This window comes from Geotrypetes seraphini, chromosome 3 (genome assembly GCF_902459505.1).
Source record: "Geotrypetes seraphini chromosome 3, aGeoSer1.1, whole genome shotgun sequence".
Classification (NCBI taxonomy): Eukaryota; Metazoa; Chordata; class Amphibia; order Gymnophiona; family Dermophiidae; genus Geotrypetes; species Geotrypetes seraphini.
The window spans coordinates 35,469,946-35,491,272 of record NC_047086.1 but is presented as its reverse complement, the minus strand read 5'-3'; positions in this window follow the sequence as shown (position 1 = coordinate 35,491,272).

Sequence of the window (21,327 nt, the reverse complement as noted above, 5' to 3'; positions counted from 1 at the left end):
AAACAAATATTAGAGAAAAGTAAACTTTCTGGCTACATCCCTGATCTATTGACTACAAGGCAGTTTGTATTCTAGCATGGAGCCTGACTTAGAGCTTGCAGTCTGCTAATGTGAAATTTCACAAAAAAGATGCAGAGAAACTGATCCCTCATGATTGTCCTATCGACCTACCAACTAACACAATGCCTCTCAGGGGGGAAGATATACCTTTTGTCTAAAGTTGAATTGGAGGCTATGAGAGAATACATCAAGGATAGCCTATGAGATAATTGTATTAGACCCTCTTTGTCATTGGCTAAGGTAGGATTCTTTCTGTGAGAAAAAGAATGTGGTTCTCTGCTTCTGTATTGATTACAGAAATATTAATAAAATCACGGTAAATAATAAGAGTATAAAAAAATGCCGTACTGGGACAGACCGAAGGCCCATCAAGCCCAGTATACTGTTTCTACCAGAGTCCAACCCAGGTCCTAAGTACCCAGCTAATAATCATTACCCTCATCTCTTTATGTGACCAAGTAAAAGATGCCCAAATTTATACCAAACTGGACCTCTGTGGGGAGGAGGCATACAATTTGATTCATATAAGGAATAAGAAAAGAAAATAATTTTCAATGCTAGTGATGAACACTGCAAATATTTAGTAATGTCCTTTGGGCCACATACGAGTATATACGATAGGGTCAGATTCTCTAAAGGGTGCCTAACGTACCTCCCCCCCTCCCCTTTTATGAAGCTGCATTAGGCTTTTTTTTTTTTTTTTATCACCAGACATGGCGGTAAAAGTTCCAACACTCAAAGAATTCCTATGAGTGTCAAAGCTAATACCACCATGAATGCCAATAAAAAAAAGCCTAACACGGCTTCATACAAGGAGGCCTTAACCGGCAAAATCCCCTTCATAGCTTCAATAATTGAAAGAAAAAAAATTTAATTGGGTGATCGGTGCCTACCTTTTATAGAATCGGGTAGGTGCTTATTTCATGGTGCTTAGTAGTGCCTAATGCCTAAGTGGGCATTTCTATGGGCGGAGTTTGACTTAGGCACTGCTAAGTGCGATTTTCCAAAACCTTAGGCGCCTTACATAGAAACATAGAAACATGATGGCAGCTAAAGGCCAAATGGCCCATCTAGTCTGCCCATCTGCACTAACCATTATCTCTATCCCACAGCTTCTTGAACTCAGACACAGTCTCTTTTGGGAGACTGTTCCACACATCTATCATCCTTTTTGTAAAAAAGTATTTCCTTAGATTACTCTGGAGTAGGGTTACCAGAAAAAAGGAGGACAGATTGAGACATCCAGGTTTTACTTCCATTGCTTTCAATCATATTTTCCCCTCTCCCCCTTAAGCCTTATTACGAAGACTATGCACCATTTTAGTAGTCTTCCTCTGGACTGACTCCATCCTTTTTATATCTTTTTGAAGATAAGTCTCCAGAATTGTATACAATATTCCAAATGAGGTATCACTAGAGTCAAACTATGGCATCATTACCTCCTTTTTCCTACTAGCCATATTTCTTCCTATGCACCCTAGCATCCTTCCAGCTTTTGCCGTCACCTTTTCAACCTTGGTCCTTGAAAACTAATTGCAAGTCATTTTATTTTTTTTTTATGCTGTAGCTATCTTAACTTGAGCAACAAAACAATCAATGTTTTGTTAGCATTTGGATCTTATATTTGCAAACTTGGATTTTCAGCTCTAACAGAAATTAAATTTTAAAAAAATGAAATGATTGCGGATAGTAGATGATGAAATGTGTGCTTGTCGACTATCGAGTAGTGTTTTGAGTTAATTTGCACTCAAAAACAAGCACATCTATTGCATTGATGAGCAATTCTATTTATTTATTTATTTTAAATATTTATAATCCACTTACATGCCTAAGCGGCTCACAATAAAACATATATACCGTAATATGTCGGAAAAGCGCATGAGCCGAGTCTCTATCATTTGAAATGAAGCTCTGAAATGAGAGGGTATAGGATGAAGTTAAGACATGATAGGCTTGGGAGTTATCGAACTAAATACCTTTTTACAGAAAGGGTAATAGATGTGTGGAATAATATCCTGGAAGAGGTGGTGGAGACAGAGATTGTGTCTTAATGCAAGAAGGTGTGGGATAGGCACATGGGATCTCTTAGAGAGAGAGGAAGAGGAAGAGATAATTTGGCTTTTATCTGCCATCATGTTTCTAACCTGTTTGGCCACCTTAAGATCATCGCATACAACCACACCCAATTCCTGCTCTTCTGTCATGCACATAAGTTCCTCAACCCTATAACAAAGCTTGCTGAAGGGCACACCCTAGATGAGACTTGAGCCCACACTCCCAGTCTGAGAAGGTCAGTACCTTATTCTTAGGTCGCTGGGGCAATATGATTGGGCCAATCTTGGACATGTGCAATGATGTAAAGAAGTAATACAGACTCATGATTCCGGGCTTGACCCTGTCACGGTTCATAGACAACTCGGCGAAAGACAAAGGCGCGCGCCGACAACTGAGCGCAAGACGGAGGCGCGCGCCAAAGAAAATTACAGTTTTTAGGGTCTCCGATGGGGGGGTTTGTTGGGGAGCCCCCCAGTTTACTTAATAGAGATCGCGCCGGTGTTGTGGGGGGTTTGGGGGGTTGTAACCCTCCACATTTTACTGTAAACTTAACTTTTTCCCTAAAAACAGGGAAAAAGTGAAGTTTTGAGTAAAATGTGGGGGGTTACAACCCCCCACACCCCCTACAACGCCCCCACAACACGGCGCAATCTCTATTAAGTAAAGTGGGAGGTTCCCCCCACGCCCCCCCGTCGGAGCCGTAAAAACAGTAATTTTGTGCGGCGCACGCCTCCGCGCTGCGCTCAATTGTCTGCGCGTGCCTTTGTCCCGGCGCGCTTTTGACCTGACACCCCCTGTCACAAGCCCAGCACCAGTACCAGCCTCGTGCCAATTAAAAATATCAAAACCACTCCTATAAAGCTAACTAGAGCCAATCAGTGTGGAGCTGACATTCATACCTCAGATTCAAACCCATACTATATTCTGGGCAGGAGAGCAGTTCTGTTTCTCGGAGGATGCCAGGGAACATATCTAGGCCCACACACACAAAACAGGGTCTGGCCTCTTTAAGTACTTCCTTGCTTAAGTTGCTGGCTAAGCAGGGAAAGAACACTGCAGACCGGAGCTGATTCCCTCCCCTGCCTAGAGCTTGGTGGGGCCAGCAAGAACACAGGCAACTTGAAGCTGGGGAGCCTTAGTTGGAGGAGAGGAAGACAAAGTAAGCTGACACACTTGGTGAAGCTCCTGCTTCAGCTGAGCCTGAGGATATAATTATGCAGGAGCCCGAGGATTTGCTTTTGAATGCTGAAGAGCCTATGGAGAGTCTGATTTCTCCTGAGCCACAGACTGAGGAGTGCATGGAAGTGAGTTGATTTTCAGGGTTGTTGTTTCTTTTTTGTCTGAAGAATGATTTGATTTATTTCAGAGGTGGAGCTTGTATGTTTTTCAGGTTTCAAAATGAACTCTTTTGTGGTACTGTTTTTTTTGGGGGGGGGGTTTGTTTTTATGTATAACAATTTTTATTGAAAGAATCAAATAATCAGTACAATAGGATAATACAAAAATACATTCAATACAATAAGAATCAGAATAATATTTCATACAAATTTAAATCATTCTTTCAAATTTAATTTCCATATGAATTAATTCAATCTTATCTACACCCCCCTTAATTCCATCCCCTGCCCACTATCTTCCCCTAAATGAAATCCCTCACCCTGGATGAAAGTTGACAAAAATAAAAAAAATTAAAATAAATAACTGGAATGTAATTAGTAAACCTAAATTTTCATAATAAATCATTGATAACCAAACTTCGTATTTTTGGTGAAAGATTCTGAATATAAGGATCCCAAACCTCCATAAAAAGACGAGTTTTTTTAGGCGAACCTCGAACCTCCCAACTCTCAAATAAAAATAAGCGATGTAATTGATTCCTTCAATGCCAAAAACTTATAGATTCTTTCTGCAACCAAAATTGCATAATATATTTATGCCCAATCATACAGGCTTTCTGAAATAAAAGACACTGTTTTTTTTAAGGCTTTTCTTGGATATTGTTTGAAAAGTTGAATGTTTGCCTGTGATAGAGACTATGAATATTATATAAGTCAGTAAAGCTAACTGACTGGGTGTGGCTTATGCCCAAGCCAGTTTTTTGGAAGAAAGTTTTGTTTGCCAGCTGCAAAAGTGTTATTTTTTTCTCTTGTGTGTTGGGACAGTACACAACATGGATGCTAAGGAGAATGATTAAGAAGGACAAGGGCTGAGCCAGTACAGGTTGAAAGCTGGCTACTGGACTGTTTTTGAAAGTTTGTTTTGACAGTTACATTTTTTCTGTTTGATTAAAGTACCCAGGAGAGTAGAGGGAATTGGAGAGAATTCACCAGTCCTATCTGGTGAGGGAATGTGGGCAGCATTTTGACTAGTGGTGCATGGTGATTTTGGGTGCAGCTGAAGAAAATACCATAAAGAAATAAGTTTGGAACTTTTGAAGCCCTATAGTTTCCTGCTTTGTTTGGACTGTTTTGAGAACTGTTTGTTTCTTGTTTTTCCTTCTGTGAAGAGGCTAATATTTGAACTGAATGTGTTGAAGCCAGAGGGAAATTTTAATGACCTGGAGAGTATGCAGCCTAGAGGCCCTGCTAGATCAGCATTCTGGGTTTAGTATTGAAAAGCCATTCTGAACACATTTTTGTTAAAAGTTTTGGGAGCAAATGTTTCCTTGAACCACAGTATGGAATAAATAACTTTTTTCTTTCCCTGATACTTACCATTGCACACTGTGTGACTTATGCAGAACAATTTTGGAGAAATTCACTTAAGCAGGTTCTTCCTCCATCTTGGGAAAGCACGCCAGGCCTATAGCAAGTGGCGCGTATGGATCCCTGCTATTGTCCAAGGCATGACCACGCTACAGCCTAGACAGTTACTGACTGCAGCCAATCACAGAGCGGTGCAGGACCAGGCAGGAAGCGCAAAGGTCGCACTCCAGCATTGTGCATTGCTCTGCAGAGAAAGGCAGCCATCCAGCAGGAGACTGCGCTGGACCACCGCTACTTTAGAAAGGTACCGGGGGGGAGGGGGCTGCAGGCGGCTTCTTTGGGCTGTTTCAGGCTTTGGGCTGCAGGCTACTTTGGGCTGCGGGCTTCCCAGCACCAGAACACCAGACGTACCTATGTGTAGAGGAGGAAAAACCAAGAAGAAAAAAATTCTGAATCAAATTTTTTTCTAGGTTTTTCCTCCTCTACAGGTGGGTGCGTCTTATGGTCCGAAAAATATGGTAAATTGTTAAATAAATAAATAAACAGGCAGGGCATCTTAAGTTAAACAAATAAGCCACTCAATTTGGTGACCCCGATGGCATAGTATGGGTGAGCAGCACCCGGGGCAGTAGCACCTCTCTCCTGTCCTCTTCCCCACCCCCACTCCCCACACCTTTTTAACTTCTCTGGCATGAGCAGCATCCCACATTGGTATCGGATTGCCCTTTGACGTCGCTTCCTAGGCACGGATCCCGGAAGTGACGTCAGAGAGAGCACCGATGCGGGGGAGTAAAAAAGGTACTGTGGAAGGCAAGGGGCACGTGTATGTGGCAAGGAGAGAAGGAGGGGTGTCCTTAGGAAGACTCCCTCCCCCCATACACATCCCCCTTATTATGCCACTGGGTGATCCTCTATGCTGAAGGGTGTTAAGGATATGGAGACATATCACTGGTATGAAGTACACAAAAACTCAAACTTTAATATCTCCAGTAGTCCCAAAATGAAACGGATGACACAAAGTTGTTCAAAGTAGTTAAATTGCAAGAGGACCTTGTGAGACTGGGCATCAAAATAGCAGATGACGTTTAATGGGCGCCAGTGCAAAGCGATGCATGTGGGAAAGAGGAACCCAAACTATATCAATGTATGCTGGGTTCTGTGTTAGGAGTCACTGCCCAGGAAAAGGATCTAGGTATGGCTGTTGAGGATACATTGAAGCCCTCAGCTCAATGTATGGTGGCTGCTAAGAAAGAAAATAGAATGTTAGGAATTATCAGGAAAGGAATGGAAAACAAAGATGAAAATGTTATCATGCCCTTGTATTGCTCTATATTACGGCCACACCTCAACAACTGTGTGTAGTTCTGGTTGCCATATCTCAAAAAAGATATATTGGAATTAGAAAAGGTACAGAGAAGGGCATGGGATGGGAAGACTTCCCTATGAGGAAAGGCTAAAGTGGATAGGGCTCTTCAGCTTGGAGAAGAGATGGCTCAGGGGTGATATGATAGAGATCTATAAAATAAGGAGTAGAGTGGAAAGGGTAGATGTGAAATGCTTGTTCACTCCTTCCAGAAATGCTAGGAGTAGGGGAAAGCTACTAAGTTGTAGATTTAAAACAAACTGGAGAAAATATTTCTTCACACGAATAATTAAACTCTAGAATTTGTTGCCAGAAAATGTGATGAAATCAGTTAGCTTAGCAGGGTTAAAAAAAAAAAGTTTGGATAAATTCCTAAGAGAGAAGTCCATAGGCCATTATTGAGATGGCTTGGGGAAATCCACTGCTTATTCATAGGATAAGCAGCATAAAATCTGTTTTACTACTTAGGATCTAACTAGGTACTTGGGACCTGGGTTGGCCACTGTTGAAAACAGGATACTGGGATTAATGTACCTTTGGTCTGACCCAGTATGGCAATTCTTATGTTCATGTGAACAAGCTCGTAACTTATCCGATATTGCTGTATATTACTGTGGATGCCTCAAATCACCATCTTCCTCTAGCTTCAAAAAACAGAACTACTCCCACGAAGAAATCCTTGTTTTGTTACATTACATTAATGTCTTCTATTCCGCCAATACCTTTCAGTTCTAGGCGGTTTACAACAAGAAATTAGCCTGGGCATTCCCAGATTGATAGCTATAGTGTGCGTCGGGATCTGGGAATGGTCGATACGGTTTGGTTAGATCATTTGACAAAGTTCTTGAATAGTATGGTTTTTAGTTCTTTCCTAAATGTTTTGTAGTTGGACATTGTGGTCAGCAGATTTGAGAGATGGCGGTCTATTTTCGCTCCTCTGGTGGCTAGTAGACCATCGTATATTTTATTGCTTTGTATAACTTTGATTGGGGGGGGGGTAAAGTGTGCTTGAGTTCTCCTTGGTCTGGATGTGTTTTTCCTGATTAGGCGGTTGTTCAGATATCTTGGTCCATTTACATTTAGGGCTTTGAATTGGGTGCAGTAGACTTTGTGTTGTATCTGGGCTTGTACTGGGAGCCAGTGTGAGTCTTAGAAAGCTGAGGTAACGTGATCGTATTTTCTCAGCGACTATATTAGTCTTAGGGCTGTATTTTACATAGTAACTTAGTAGATGATGGCAGATAAAGACCCGAATGGTCCATCCAGTCTGCCCAACCTGATTCAATTTAAATTTTTTAAATTTTTTCTTCTTAGCTATTTCTGGGCAAGAATCCAAAGCTTTACCCTGAACTGTGCTTGGGTTCCAACTGCCGAAATCTTCATTAAAAACTACTCCAGCCCATCTACACTCTCCCAGCCACTGAAGCCCTCCCCAGCCCATCCTCCACCAAACGGCCATATAAAGACACAGACCGTGCAAGTCTGCCCAGTAACTGGCCTTAGTTCAATATTTAATATTATTTTCTGATTCTAAATCTTCTGTGTTCATCCCACGCTTCTTTGAACTCAGTCACAGTTTTACTCTCCACCACCTCTCTCGGGAGCGCATTCCAGGCATCCACCACCCTCTCCGTAAAGTAGAATTTCCTAACATTGCCCCTATTTGTAATCGTTTTAGCATGTTGGCAGGGCATGTTGTGAGTAGCGGCTGCTTCAGGGGGAAAACAAACTTGCTGTGGACAGACACAAATTCCATGGCGGCTTGAAACAGCGAACCAGAACTGGAACTTTAATTGCTAAAATGATAACGTCATTTCTGAATCCGCGGGAAACTCAAAAGCCCTAGGGCCAGATTCTGTATAGGACAACCAGTCTCAGCAGCTGCCTAAGCGGCTTTTGAGAATTGCACATGGGCATCCTATATAGAATCGCATCTGTCCTGACAGACAGTTGCCTAACCATCTCGATTCTCGAACTGGCGTCCATGTCACAGGTGCCGGATAGAGCATTGCGGTGCCGCTGAGCTGATCGCAACAAGGGAATCTCCCTGCCATGATCAGCTCAGCAGCCGCGGCAGGAAACCCCCCCAGCTGCGAAGTCAGCCCAGTCCCTCCTGCCGGACACCCCCCGAAGATCAACAACAAGAGGACTGACTTGTCCTTCCTGCCGGACCCACCCCCTCCCCAAAACTTGCCCTCACCCTGACATCTCCAAGCCCACCTGGATCCCCCTGTACCTAGAATAGGCTGCCAGAGTCAATACGTCATGCTCTGTCTCTAGCAGTATTCAATTCCAAGGTTTTAAGAAGAAATCCCCATTCCTAGAGTTTTATCCTTCCCCCTCTTCCCTTTAATTAATTTGTTTTTAATGATGTAATTATTAACTTTCCCCTCCCCCTTTCCCCTCAAGCTCATGTTCGTATTTGTAATTTGTCTATTTAATGTTCACGTTTCCCCCCCTACAAAAATTTATTTTAACCTTTCATTTTTAGCATTGTAAACTGACCAGGTACATGTCGATGGTCAATATATTAAAATTAATTAAACTTGAAACTTAAAAGCCCACTTTTTTGAAGCTTTTTTCAACTCTTAACTCCCATTTACTGACAAATACCTTTATCCATTGTATCATTCCTTCTACCAGAAACTCCTCAACCCTGAGATGTCCTGTCCGTCCAAATTTGATTGCAAGCTCTTCTGAGAAGGGACTGTCTACTGAATGTTGAATGTACAGTACTGCATATGCCTTTCAACGCTATAGAATAGCAGTAGTAGTAGCAGCATGCTAATGCATGCACATAATTTTAGGAACCTTACATTGAATTTGGGAGTCTGTGCATACACTCATAGGAATAATGCACATTCATAGCAGAAATTGCTGGAGAGTTGTTCAGTGAGATGGAAGATTGCCCAGGCACTTAGTCTACCTGCCAGTACCCTAATTGCTCAGTGCCAATGCCCTGCCACTCACAGTAACTGCTTCAGTTTCAAGAAGGTACTAAATAGTAGATTTATAACAAACCATAGAAAATATTTTTTCACTCAATGTGTAATTAAATGCTGGAATTTATTGTCGGAGAATGTGGTGAAAGCAGTTAGCTTAGCAGGGTTTAAAAAAGGTTTGGAGAATTTTCCTAAAAGTAAAGCCCACAAGCCATTATTAAGATGGACCTGGGAAAATCCACTGCTTATTTTTCAGAGAAGCAGCATGAAATCTGCTCTACTTTAAGGATCTTGCCAGATACTTGTGGTCTGTGTTGGCCACTGTTGGAAACAGGATACTGGGCTTGATGGACATTCGGTCTATCACAGTGTGAGAGTTCTGTGTGCATAGTATAACCAAGTTGATGGCCAGTTTCTGGTGGCTTATAAATTGTAGCTAATCAGCACACAGTATTTTGTTTTGCAAAATTGCAATTCTATACTTGTGGTTCATAGCAGTACCGGTGTCAGGTCAAAAGTGCGCCGGGACAAAGGGGCGCACAGACAATTGAGCGTAGTGCAGAGGCGCGCGCCGCAGAAAATTACTGTTTTTACGGCTCTGACGGGGGGGGGGGGGCGTTTACTTAATAGAGATCGCGCCGCGTTGTGGGGGCGGTGTGGGGGGTTGTAACCCCCCACATTTTACTGAAAACTTCACTTTTTCCCTGTTTTTAGGGAAAAAGTTAAGTTTACAGTAAAATGTGGAGGATTACAACCCCCCAAACCCCCCACAACGCCGGCGCGATCTCTATTAAGTAAACTGGGGGGGCTCCCCAACAAAACCCCCCTAAAAACTGTAATTTTCTTCGGCGCGCGCCTCCGTCTTGCGCTCAGTTGTCGGCGCGCGCCTTTGTCTTTCGCCGAGTTGTCTATGAACCGCAGTACCGGACCCCGGAAGAAGGTCTCCACCACAATCCATTTACTGCGCATTTATTCATTTTTTTTGGCTGCACCCTTTACATTAAGACTGGTTGAATACAAAACTTAAATACACAGAAGAAGGCTGGACAATCAGCGAAATACAGGTAGTTAAAAATACAGCAGTTACTTAGGTATACTCAAGGTAGAGACAGGTTGTTCATCCTCTCCAAGGTAGAGAGAACGTGAGGGCACTCTCTAAAATTAAAAAGGGATAGATTCCGTACAAACATAAGGAAGTTCTTCTTCACCCAGAGAGTGGTAGAAATCTGGAACGCTCTTCCGGAGGCTGTTATAGGGGAAAACACCCTCCAAGGATTCAAGACAAAGTTGGACAAGTTCCTGCTAAACTGGAACATCCGCAGGTGAGGCTAGTCTCAGTTAGGGCACTGGGCTTTGACCTAAGGGCCGCCACATCAGCGGACTGCTGGGCACGATGGACCACTGGTTTGACCCAGCAGAGGCAATTCTTATGTTCTTATATGTCTCAGTGGATTGATCAATAACTTTCTTGTGTGCTCAGAGAAGTGGAACTCTAATGGGGGAGGGGCAACCCCCCCTTGCGGAGTTCACCGTCCAGTCATAGCGTTAGATCATATAATCAATGTCTGAGACATAATATTGTTATCCTTTTGCTTCACTTTTATGCTTTTTACTTTTTCTGTTTTACTTTTTTAAAACTGGTTGCAAAAATCAGAGGGCAAACGATCACAAATCTGAGGAAGTCTTCACTTAGCTTTAGTTTCTTTGCTGCTGGTGATGAGCGTTGGGTCATCTGCATAGCGCAGGTTGTTTATATTTCAGCCATCAGCTTTGAAACTGACACTCTTTTCTTCCTAATTTGCTTTTCTGAAGATGATTTCAATGTACAGGTTGAAGAGGTAAGGTGATGCCACGTTTTATTGGAAACCAAATCAGTGTCGCTGTATTCAGTTCTCACTGCAGCTTCTTGATTTTCGTAGAGGCTCTTTATCAGCCGAGTTATGTGCTTGGGTGTTCCCATTTGCACTAGAGTTCTCCATAGTTTATTGTGATCCATATAGTCAAAAGCTTTGCTCTTCTTTAATATCCATCTAACATTAGCAATAATGTCTCTTGTTCCCCGACCTTTTTTGAGACCAGCCTGAACTTCAGGTAGTTCTTGCTCAACGTATTATTGGAGCCTTCGTTGTGTTATTTTCAGTAATATTTTGCTGGCGTGTGGAATTAATGCAATCGTTCTGTAGTTGTTACAGTACTTTGCATCACCTTTCTTTGGTATAGGTATAGACAGTGATCTTCTCCAATCAGTTGGCCATGTTTTTTCCTTCCAAATCTGTTGACACAGTCAAGTGAGGGCCATGATAGCACCTTCTAAGCCTTTTATTAATTCAATTGGAATACCGGCGATACCAGGTGACTTGTTTTTCAATAAAGCTTTAATTGCTGCTATGACTTCTTTTTTTTTTTTAAATATCTGGTTCTTCTTTGGCTTCAGTTTCTACTTCAATTTCTCAGTGTTATTCTCATTGCCTTGTTTGTATACATTTTCCGTATATTCATTCCATCTCTTTTTAATGCTTTCTGGATAATTCAATATAATTCCATTGGCGTCTTTAAGCAACCCCAGTCAAAGTTAGAATTTCTGCCGCAATTTCTTAATCTCCTGATACGCTAATCTGCTTTTTCCATTTACATGTTCTGATTTAATTTTCTGACAAATATCCTTGAGATATTATTTTTGTCATGCTGAATTTGATGTCCATAAATTCCCTATGGAAATCGGAGTGCAGCTTTGTGAAAGGGAGTGTAAGTCTGTAGTCCACACTCCAACTCAAAATATTAGCATAGATATGAAAGCGCTTCATAAAATTCAGACTACCATACATAGAAAAGGCTGTTCATTTCTGAACACAATTTGTATTTGGAAGTCCGTAGATATTTTCAAAATATATTGGAAAAAAAGGCTTATTTAATTGACTCCTCTGCCAAATGATACCAGACACTTCAAGCCATTAATTAATTCTTAAAAAGGGCAGTCATCTTATTTCCTAATTATATATCTGGCTATTTAACCCCACACAATAGACAAAAAAAAAAAATATCACAGTTTGTTTTGAGTATTAATTTCTGCAGTCTCCCTGGGAGGAAGCAACTGTTACATGCAGATAACAGAATTGGTTGCTCAAATGTATTAAAACTACTGTGGAAAAACAAACCATGTTGGTAATTCTAAACTCTAATTATGATTATTATGTGTATTATTACAGATCAGCTGATTTGGGGGAAGGAGTGGCCTATTGATTAGAGCCACCGCCTTAGCACCCTGAGGTTGTGGGTTCAAGTTCCACACTGCTCCTTGGTGACCCTGGGCAAGTCATTCAATCCTCCATTGCTCCAGGTATGTTAGATAGATTGTGAGCACACTAAAACAGGGGAAACAAATCCACAAAAATCAAACAAGCAAGAGCAAAAGTGGAAATGTCCAATCAGAATGGTGCACAAAAAGTGTCTTTCAACTCATCTGATAAATCCAAATGTCTTTATTCATCCAAAATAACTCTTTCATCCAAAGTAACTCAATGACTCGACATGATCATGTTTCGGCCACCCGGCCTGCATCAGGAGTCTTAAGAGCCTTTGGGTATCAATTGGATAAATATGCTCTAAAACACAACGATCAAACCTTGCAAGGTCGTGTTGGTTTGTAGCATCACAAGATTCGGAGCAACGGTTTGATCGTTGTGTTTTAGAGCATATTTATCCAATTGATACCCAAAGACTCTTAAGACTCCTGATGCAGGCCGGGTGGCCGAAACATGATCATGTCGAGTCATTGAGTTACTTTGGATGAAAGAGTTATTTTGGATGAATAAAGACATTTGGATTTATCAGATGAGTTGAAAGACACTTTTTGTGCACCATTCTGATTGGACATTTCCACTTTTGCTCTTGCTTGCTAGATAGATTGTGAGCCCATTGGGACAGATAGGGACAAATGACTGAAGGGCAAATTCTATATGAAGCGCCCAAAAGTTAGGCGCTGAATTAGGCACTGTTCAGCGTGATTCAAGTACAATTGGGTGCTGTTTAGTGAATCACGCTGAGCGGCACCTATTTTGCAGGGGCCCAATAAATAGGCCAGCTCTAGGCACAACTAAAAGTTGGGCGCCTTTCTGAGCGCTTAAGCACGCTTAAGAGCAGCGGTTCTGCAATAAGGCGCCTAACACGTAGCCACGCCCGCGCCTATCGTGCATAGCGTCTATTTTTTGGAAGGCCGCCTAAATTTTTAGATGCGCCTTATTGCAGAATTGCTCTTGATAGGTGCCGACGTTTCAATTATTGCTGACTAAAAAGCTTGACTGAGCTTGTTAATCAGTTTAGATAGGCGCCTATCTAGTTGGGCGCCCCCGAAATAGGTGCCTAACATTAGGCTTTGCAGAATTTGGGCCTGAGTACCTGAATGTAAACTACTTAGACAATTAAAAGGCAGTATATATAAAAAAAAAATTTTATTTTTTTAAAAAATTATCTCTCTCCTCCTACCTAGGCGAATTACAAATCGCATACATAAAAATCATTCTCAGCATATAAGATAAACAACAACAACAAATACAAGCCTAAAACCAGCAATTAAAACTAACCTATACAGATAAATTTCAAACAGTAAAATCCAGGCAACACTTTATAAAAATGTTTTCAGTTATTAATCAAAGTAAAAAAAACAAAAGGAAGACAGTGGAAACAATGTTCTCGATTGAAAGTTTTAATAGCAAATGTTCTTCACAGATAAAAGCGATACAGGCTATGCAACATCAATCCAAATGATACACAGCAAAGACTGTGGTACGGACCAGTCTTTGCTGTACGCATATCGTTGCCTGCGTCGCTTTTATCTGTGAAGAATATTTGTTATTAAAACTTTCAATCAAGAACATCGTTTCCACAGTTTTCCTTTGTTTTTGGCTCGTCCCTCCTTCCTGTGAAAGTTTTTGGAGCTTTCGTTGTTGTGAATTAATCAAAGTAAGCCTGTAGAAATAAATGTATTTTGAAGCATTTGTACGAAACTGAGCAGTACTTTTACACAAAAGTAAAGTGCCTCGCAACTGATCCTACAATTTTGCCGCAGCTACTGAAAATGCTGACTAGCCTGTGGCTACATAATGTATATTCTCAATCCGTAATAACATTGCATTTGTCGATCTTAGATTATTTCTAGGCACATATACAGACAATGCTTGCTCTAACTACATTAATGATTGCCCATATAATACTCAATGAACTGCCATCAACACTTTATAATTAGAGTTATCGGAGGTCCGTATTTACCCATACACGTCTACTTTTTAGAGGGCATGTCCAGGCTTCCGGGCGGCTTTTCAAAACCCGGAACTTTGTCCGAGTTTTGAAAATCAAATCGCGTTGCGAGGGGCATCCGTGCATGCGAGGATGCCCTCCCGACTGAGACGAATAGGCTGGGGGAGGTCTAGGGGATCCGGATTTTACATATGTAAAATCTGGTAACCTTACTTATACGGCACTTTCCATTTTACTGGAAACCAGTGCACCTGTTTCAGAACTGGGTGAATTTCCATATACACTTCTCCCTCCATATTCGTGGTTTCAGCATTCGCGGTTTCGATGATTCACGGTTTTTAGCTTGCTGGCTCCACCCCCCCTCCCCAAATTACATCAGCTTGCATAGAGAAATCGCTGATTCCAAGTGTTTACAGAGAAAATCGCCGATTCCCAGCACTTTCTTCGCCATGTTTTGCCTCTCCTTCAGGAACAGACCAGGTCTCCCACCATGTTATTCGTGTTTTCACTATATTCATGATGGTTTTTAATAGAAAACAGCGAACAGCATATGAAAAAGTTATTCGCGGGTTTTCTGTACTTGCGGTTCTGTTAATCCCCTATCACAGCGAATACGGACGAAGAAGTGTACCTGTTTAGCCCCCCCCCCCATCAAAACCTTTGCCATTGCATTTTGCATCACTTGTAATCAGTGTTCCCTCTAAGTTGCGCTGGCGTGCGCTGGCGCACAAAATATTGCCTCGCAGCGCACAATGTCACGTCACAGCGCACGGCGTACAGAGATGGCAGGCCGCGGCGAGAGGAGAATCGGGCGAGTTGGTGCTGGCGCCCGATATTTTTAGCGCACGGGGAAAAAATTTTGCTCACACCACCCGCCCGCTTAGAGGGAGCACTGCTTGTAATGCTTGCAATCTATCATTTATACTTCCTAAATATAGAACATTGCAATAATCCATACTATTTAGTACTAAACTTTGCAAAACATTTCTAAAATCACTCATCAGTGTCACAGATTTCAGTCTTCTTAAATTATGTAATTGAGAGAATACCGCTTGAATAGCTTATGGGATTTGGGCCTGCATCGTTAGTCAACTGTTACCACTGCTACTACTATCATTTCTGTAGTGCCGAAAGATGTACGCAGGACTATACATTTAATAAGCAATAAATGGTCCCTGCTCAGAAAAGGTTACAATCTAATTTGGACAGACCTACTGGGCATCTAGGGTTGGGGAGTTTCTTGCAGAGAGAATGATAGGATGGACATAGGTAAGTGGGAGTTAGGAGTTGAAAGGAGCCTTGAAAAAATGGGGTTTTAGCTTGGATTTGAATAGCGTAACATATCTTCTATACCACATAACCATGAGTTCAAAGCAGTTGTTTTCTGAAATTGTTCGTAAGAATAAGATGCCAATAGCAGCGACCAAAAATCCTTATCGTGAAAGCTGCTTGAAATGAAATCAGATGGTCATGATATTTCTTGCTTTTGCAACCTTTGGCAGAGCGGAAAACAAAAAGAGCATGTGTTTCCCTAATATTCTTGTGGGACGCAATGAAAAATCTGCCAGTTAAGTAAAGTGGGGCTTGACCAAAGGTGACTGTATAACATATGCAACCCAATTTAAAAATAATGCGTGCCTCCACAGGAAGCCAGGGCAACTCACGATAGAAAGAGGGTCACGTAATCGTATGGCCGTAGATCAATCTTACTGAAGTATTCTGGATCAATTTCAATCTGGTAATATTTTTCTTGGCGGTAGCTAAATAAACGATATTACAATAGTCTAAAAGGCTCAATAGTAACGACTGGACCAAAAGTCTAAATGCAGAAATTTCTAAATACGGTTTAATAGTATGCAGCTTCCACAGTGTGTAATACCCCTTTTGAACTAGGGCATCAATCTGCTTTTTCATAGTTAAGTTTAGATCAAAGACCACTCCCAATATTTTAACAGACGTGCAGATAGAGACTATCTAATACAACTCCCAACAATCGTAACGCCTTTCTCACTAAAATCACATGATCCCCTAGTTGTACAACATCAGCCCTTTATTTTGTTTGTCTTAATTTTGTTACTAATATCAATAGTTGTGTTTGAAATTTTTTTTAATTAATTAATTTATTTTTTAAATTCTTAATTGATTTTCAAACTACAAATTGGCAACAAATAAATCACATATATGTACATTGTATAATAAACGCAGCAAACTTACATAGAAAACTAAAGTTATTATTATTATAAATATTACTGCAACAAAGAAATTTCCCCCTTCCAGCTAATATACAAACAAACAAAAAAAAAATAAAAATAAAAACCTTCATGGAACCACTCATAAAATCCCTGGACCAATTCCATTCCCTTCCCTTCCCCCTCCCCCCCAGGATGTGTATGCTTATTTATTTATAAAATAAATTAAATTATTCCTCTTTGCAGTATTTAGTCAGTGGCTCCCACACCTCTATAAAATTCTTAAATCCCTGTTGTATGGCCATGCAATGCTCCATTTTATATGTATAGCACAGGGATTCCCACCAGAATGTGTAGTTCAACCTATCCCAGTTTTTCCAATTTCTTAAGATAAGCTGCATGGCAACCCCACTAATAGAAGCTTGTTATTATTCATTGATATTTGAGTTTTGGCTCTCATAAGAGTACCAAATAATATAGTATCATAAGATAAAGCCACTGGATTCTCTAACACAGTGTTTTTCAACCTTTTTACACCCGTGGACCGGCAGAAATAAAATAATTATTTTGTGGACCGGCAAACTACTAAGACTGAAATTAAATAAAAACATTTCCGCTCCGTCTCCGTGAACTCGGTCCCCGCAAACCATCTGATCCCATCTGCACAATCCGCAGTTATGATTTTATATTGAATGTATTTTATTAAAGTATAAAAAGAAACAATTTCCTCTACAATTGTGATTTTATAAATACAAATATACAGAGCAAGGACCAACAAAACCCCTAAGCCCTAAGCCAGCTGGAAGCTAAAGAAGCACTGCCTGGGCTTTGCAGTCCCCAGTTATGTCTCTAGCAGGATATATATTTCAAATCTGATATATTCTAATGACAAAATAGAAATAAAATTATTTTTTTCTACGTTTTGTTGTCTCTGGTTTCTGCTTTCATCTTCTTTTCACTCTTTTCCTTCCAGCGTCTGCTCTGTCTCTTCAATCCAGCATCTGCCCATTCCATCCATTGTCTGCCCTCTCCCCATTCCATATATATCTGACTTCTTTCTATGCCCCTCTCCCCTTTCCATCCAGCCTGTGCCTCCTCTCTCCTTTTTACATGATTCATTCCAGCTTCACTGTTTTCTTCATTTTTATCTCTCCTACACCAGATCTAGCATCTTTATTCCTCTCTCATTTCTCTGCTGACCCCCTTTCCAGCATCAATCTCTCTCTACTTTCTCATTCCTCTCTCTCCCCTTTCCCTCATCTGATCTCTCCATTCCATCCTGACCCTCCCCCCTAATCTCCCTGCCAGCTGTTTCCTTCCATTTTTCATTTTCCCTTCCCTCCTCCCCCTATTCAACAGTAACTCTCTTCCCATCCCTTTCCCTCCTCCCCTCCCAGCAGCATCTCTCCTTCTACCTCCCTACAAGTTCAAGTTCAAGTTCAATTTTATTTGATGAATCGCCTATAACAATTTCTAAGCGATGTACAATTTAAAACATCATATGAGATAACAGACTCTATTAGAAACAAAATTTTTAACAAGTTTTTTTTTAAAAAAACAATAATTTATAACATACAATGTTAGAACTGAGGGGGTAACATGACTAAATAAATACAGTAGGAAAGAGGGGCACAGTTACAGTATTCTCAATCTAAGATAGAAAAAACATAAAGGGTAAAAACACATAGGAGGGGGCAAGGGATATATTTAGAAGGTTAAAAGTTTTGAACATGAAAAATTTTAAGTAAAGTGTTAAATCATTAAGTAATAAAAGCATCTTTAAATAAAAAGGATTTTAAAACTTTTTTAAAGGAGCTGAGGTCTTTTTCTTTTCTTATATAAAGGGGCAGGGCATTCCAAGTTTGAGGTGCTAAAACGGAAAACATTTCGTTTCTTCTTGTGCCCACTATTTTTAAAGAAGGGACAGGTCCAGTAACAGCTCTCCCTTTATCCAGCAGCTTCCCAGCCTCCAACAATGGCTTCCTCCCCTTCCAACAGCTCTCAGTACTTGCCTGCAGCAGCGATTTACTTAGGCAGCCTTGGGTCCATTGCCGCCTCTGAGGAAAGAGGAAGTTGCAGATGAATCACTGCCCTGGCAAGTACGAGAGCTGCTGGGAGGGGAGACAGCCACTGTCGAAGGCTCCCCAGGATCTTGCTTCTGCACACGCTGACCATCTCCCTTCCACCTGCACCTGTAGCTCTTTCCCTTCCACCTGCACCTTCCCCTCGGCCCTCTTCAGAAACCCGGCAGGGGTGGTGATGAAGACAGGCTGCCGACGTCGGGCCCTTCTCTCTCTGAGTCCCACCTATTTTGTTTCAACTTCCTGTTTCCGAACAGGCGAGACTCAGAGGGAAGGCCCCAATGTCAGCAGCCTGTCTTGATCGCCCGAGGCTGGGAGGAACAGCAGCCTTCCAACACTAATGCAGTCGGCAGGAAATTTAACTGCCGACTCAATCTTGCTGGCCCTTTGCGGACCTGCAGAAATTTTCTGTGGACTGGTGGTCCGGTGGTTGAAGAACAGTGCTCTAACATACTATTTACTTGGTCCCAAATAGACCTCCAAAACTGCAAAATCAAAGGACAATAGTAAAGTAAATGATCTAAAGTCCCAGCATCAAGATGACAATGCCAACATCTATTTGACTTGGAGCTATCTAATTTATGTAAACGAACAGGGGTCCAGAAAGCTCTATGTAATAAGAAAAACCAAGATTGTCTCATAGATGCTGACATCGTACATCTCATCCTCCAAGTCCAAATTCATGACCATTGAGACGCAGTAATCTGATACTTAATCTCAGTGCCACGAAGACCAGTTTTTGGTTTCTTATTCAAAAATCCAGATATTAATTTATACCACTGAGCGGCCTGGTGTCCGAGGAAGTCCACCTGAAAACATAATACCGGCAAGCTATATTGATTTGTAAGATTTTTCCATTCAGGGAACCCCCTCTGACTGGCCTGCTTCAACTACAACCATCTATAATTTTGCGATTTATTAAGACCAAATTTGTGTTGCAATTGTGAAAAATCAAGCAGTTTACCATCAATTATAACATCATCCAAGGTACATACGTATACCTGCCTTCATCCAGTGTTTCCAAATGACCTTAAACCCACCTATTTGAATCTTGGAGTTCAGCCAGAGGGTCTGATACGTGGATTTATGGATTGGAATAGGTGTTAAATTATTGATAAATTTTAAAGTTTGCCACGTGTCTAATAAAATTCTATTGTCCATGAGCTTAGAGAGGATCCAATACATACCTTGACGCATAATATAGGCTTGATGGTACCTATAAAAATTGGGAAAATTTACCCCACCCTCCACAATTGGTCTTTGTAAAGATACTAGAGTAACTCTCGCAGTTTTCCCCAACCAAATAAATTTTGTCAGAATACTATTTAACTTCTTGTAAAAGGACTCTTGAAAATAAACTGGCAACATACCCATTTGGTAGCAATCCACAGGCAAATTCATCATCTTGACCGTTTTAATTAATTAATTAATTAATTTATCTGTTTGCTGGATACATTTATTAGAAAGCTAATATACATGGTTAAGGCCCTCTTAACTAGGAATTTTATGAGCACTGGAGCAGTGTCAGAGCATTTAGCATTCTGGGCTTAGTAAAAGGGGGCTAATTGGTTTGCATCGCCTACCAATGTGTGCAAAAATGAACGCTAATGACGCACAACTTATCTTTTGGATGCTGATACAAAAGTTTGTGAACAATCTGTTGCTGAGTTTCAGTTTTGTTTCTCAGAGACTGCGGCACACATTTTTGACTTCAGTATCGGATGTTAAGAGTATTTCCTTGAAGTATCTGTGATTGAAGACTTTGAACATTTCACGTTTACTGTTGCATCGTCCACATACAGACTCCTGAGGCAGGCCCGTTGGGGCCGAAACACGATCGTGTCGAGTCATTGCAAGAAAGGAAATTGAACATCTATCAGTCACCTTCGTCTGTTTGTTTTCCATTAATAGAAAACCACTCAAACCCAAAAATGAGGGACCTTTATTTTTCTTGGGGTGTAGGGAGATTTCTTAGTTAGTGTTTTCCATTAATGACAGCACAACTTATCTTTTTGGTGCAGATACTAAAATTTGAGAACAATCCGATGCTGAATTACAATTTCGGCGTGATTACAATATATTAAAATTTTTGGACCACTTTAAGAAATTAGATGCTGGAAATATATATTATTGAGATGTACCAACCGAGAGTTTTTGGCGGTTTATTGGCCATTTTTTGTAATAGTACCGTATTTTCACGCAGATAACACGCACCCGTATAAAACGCGCACACGGGTATAGCGCGCAGAAACCACGATTTTATGTACAAAAACTTTTGTATACCGCACTCACGGGTATATCGCGCATGCTGCCCGACTGTCCTTTTGCCCGCCCCGACTCTCCGTGCGCTGTCCCGACTCTCCGTTCACCCTCCCTGACTTTCCGTGCACTGCCCCGCCTCTCCGTGCGCTGTCCCGACTCTCCGTTCACTCTCCCTGACTTTCCGTGCACTGCCCCGACTCTCCGTGCGCTGTCCCGACTCTCCGTTCACCCTCCCTGACTTTCCGTGCACTGCCCCGACTCTCCGTGCACTGCCCCGCCTCTCCGTGCGCTGTCTCGACTCTCCTTTCACCCGCCCTGCCCTGCTCCCAGCTCTGTAAGCAGGACCTAAGGCTCCAGGGCCTATTCTGATTGGCCCACGCGCCTTAGGCCCCACCAGTAGGCGGAGCTTTGGGACGG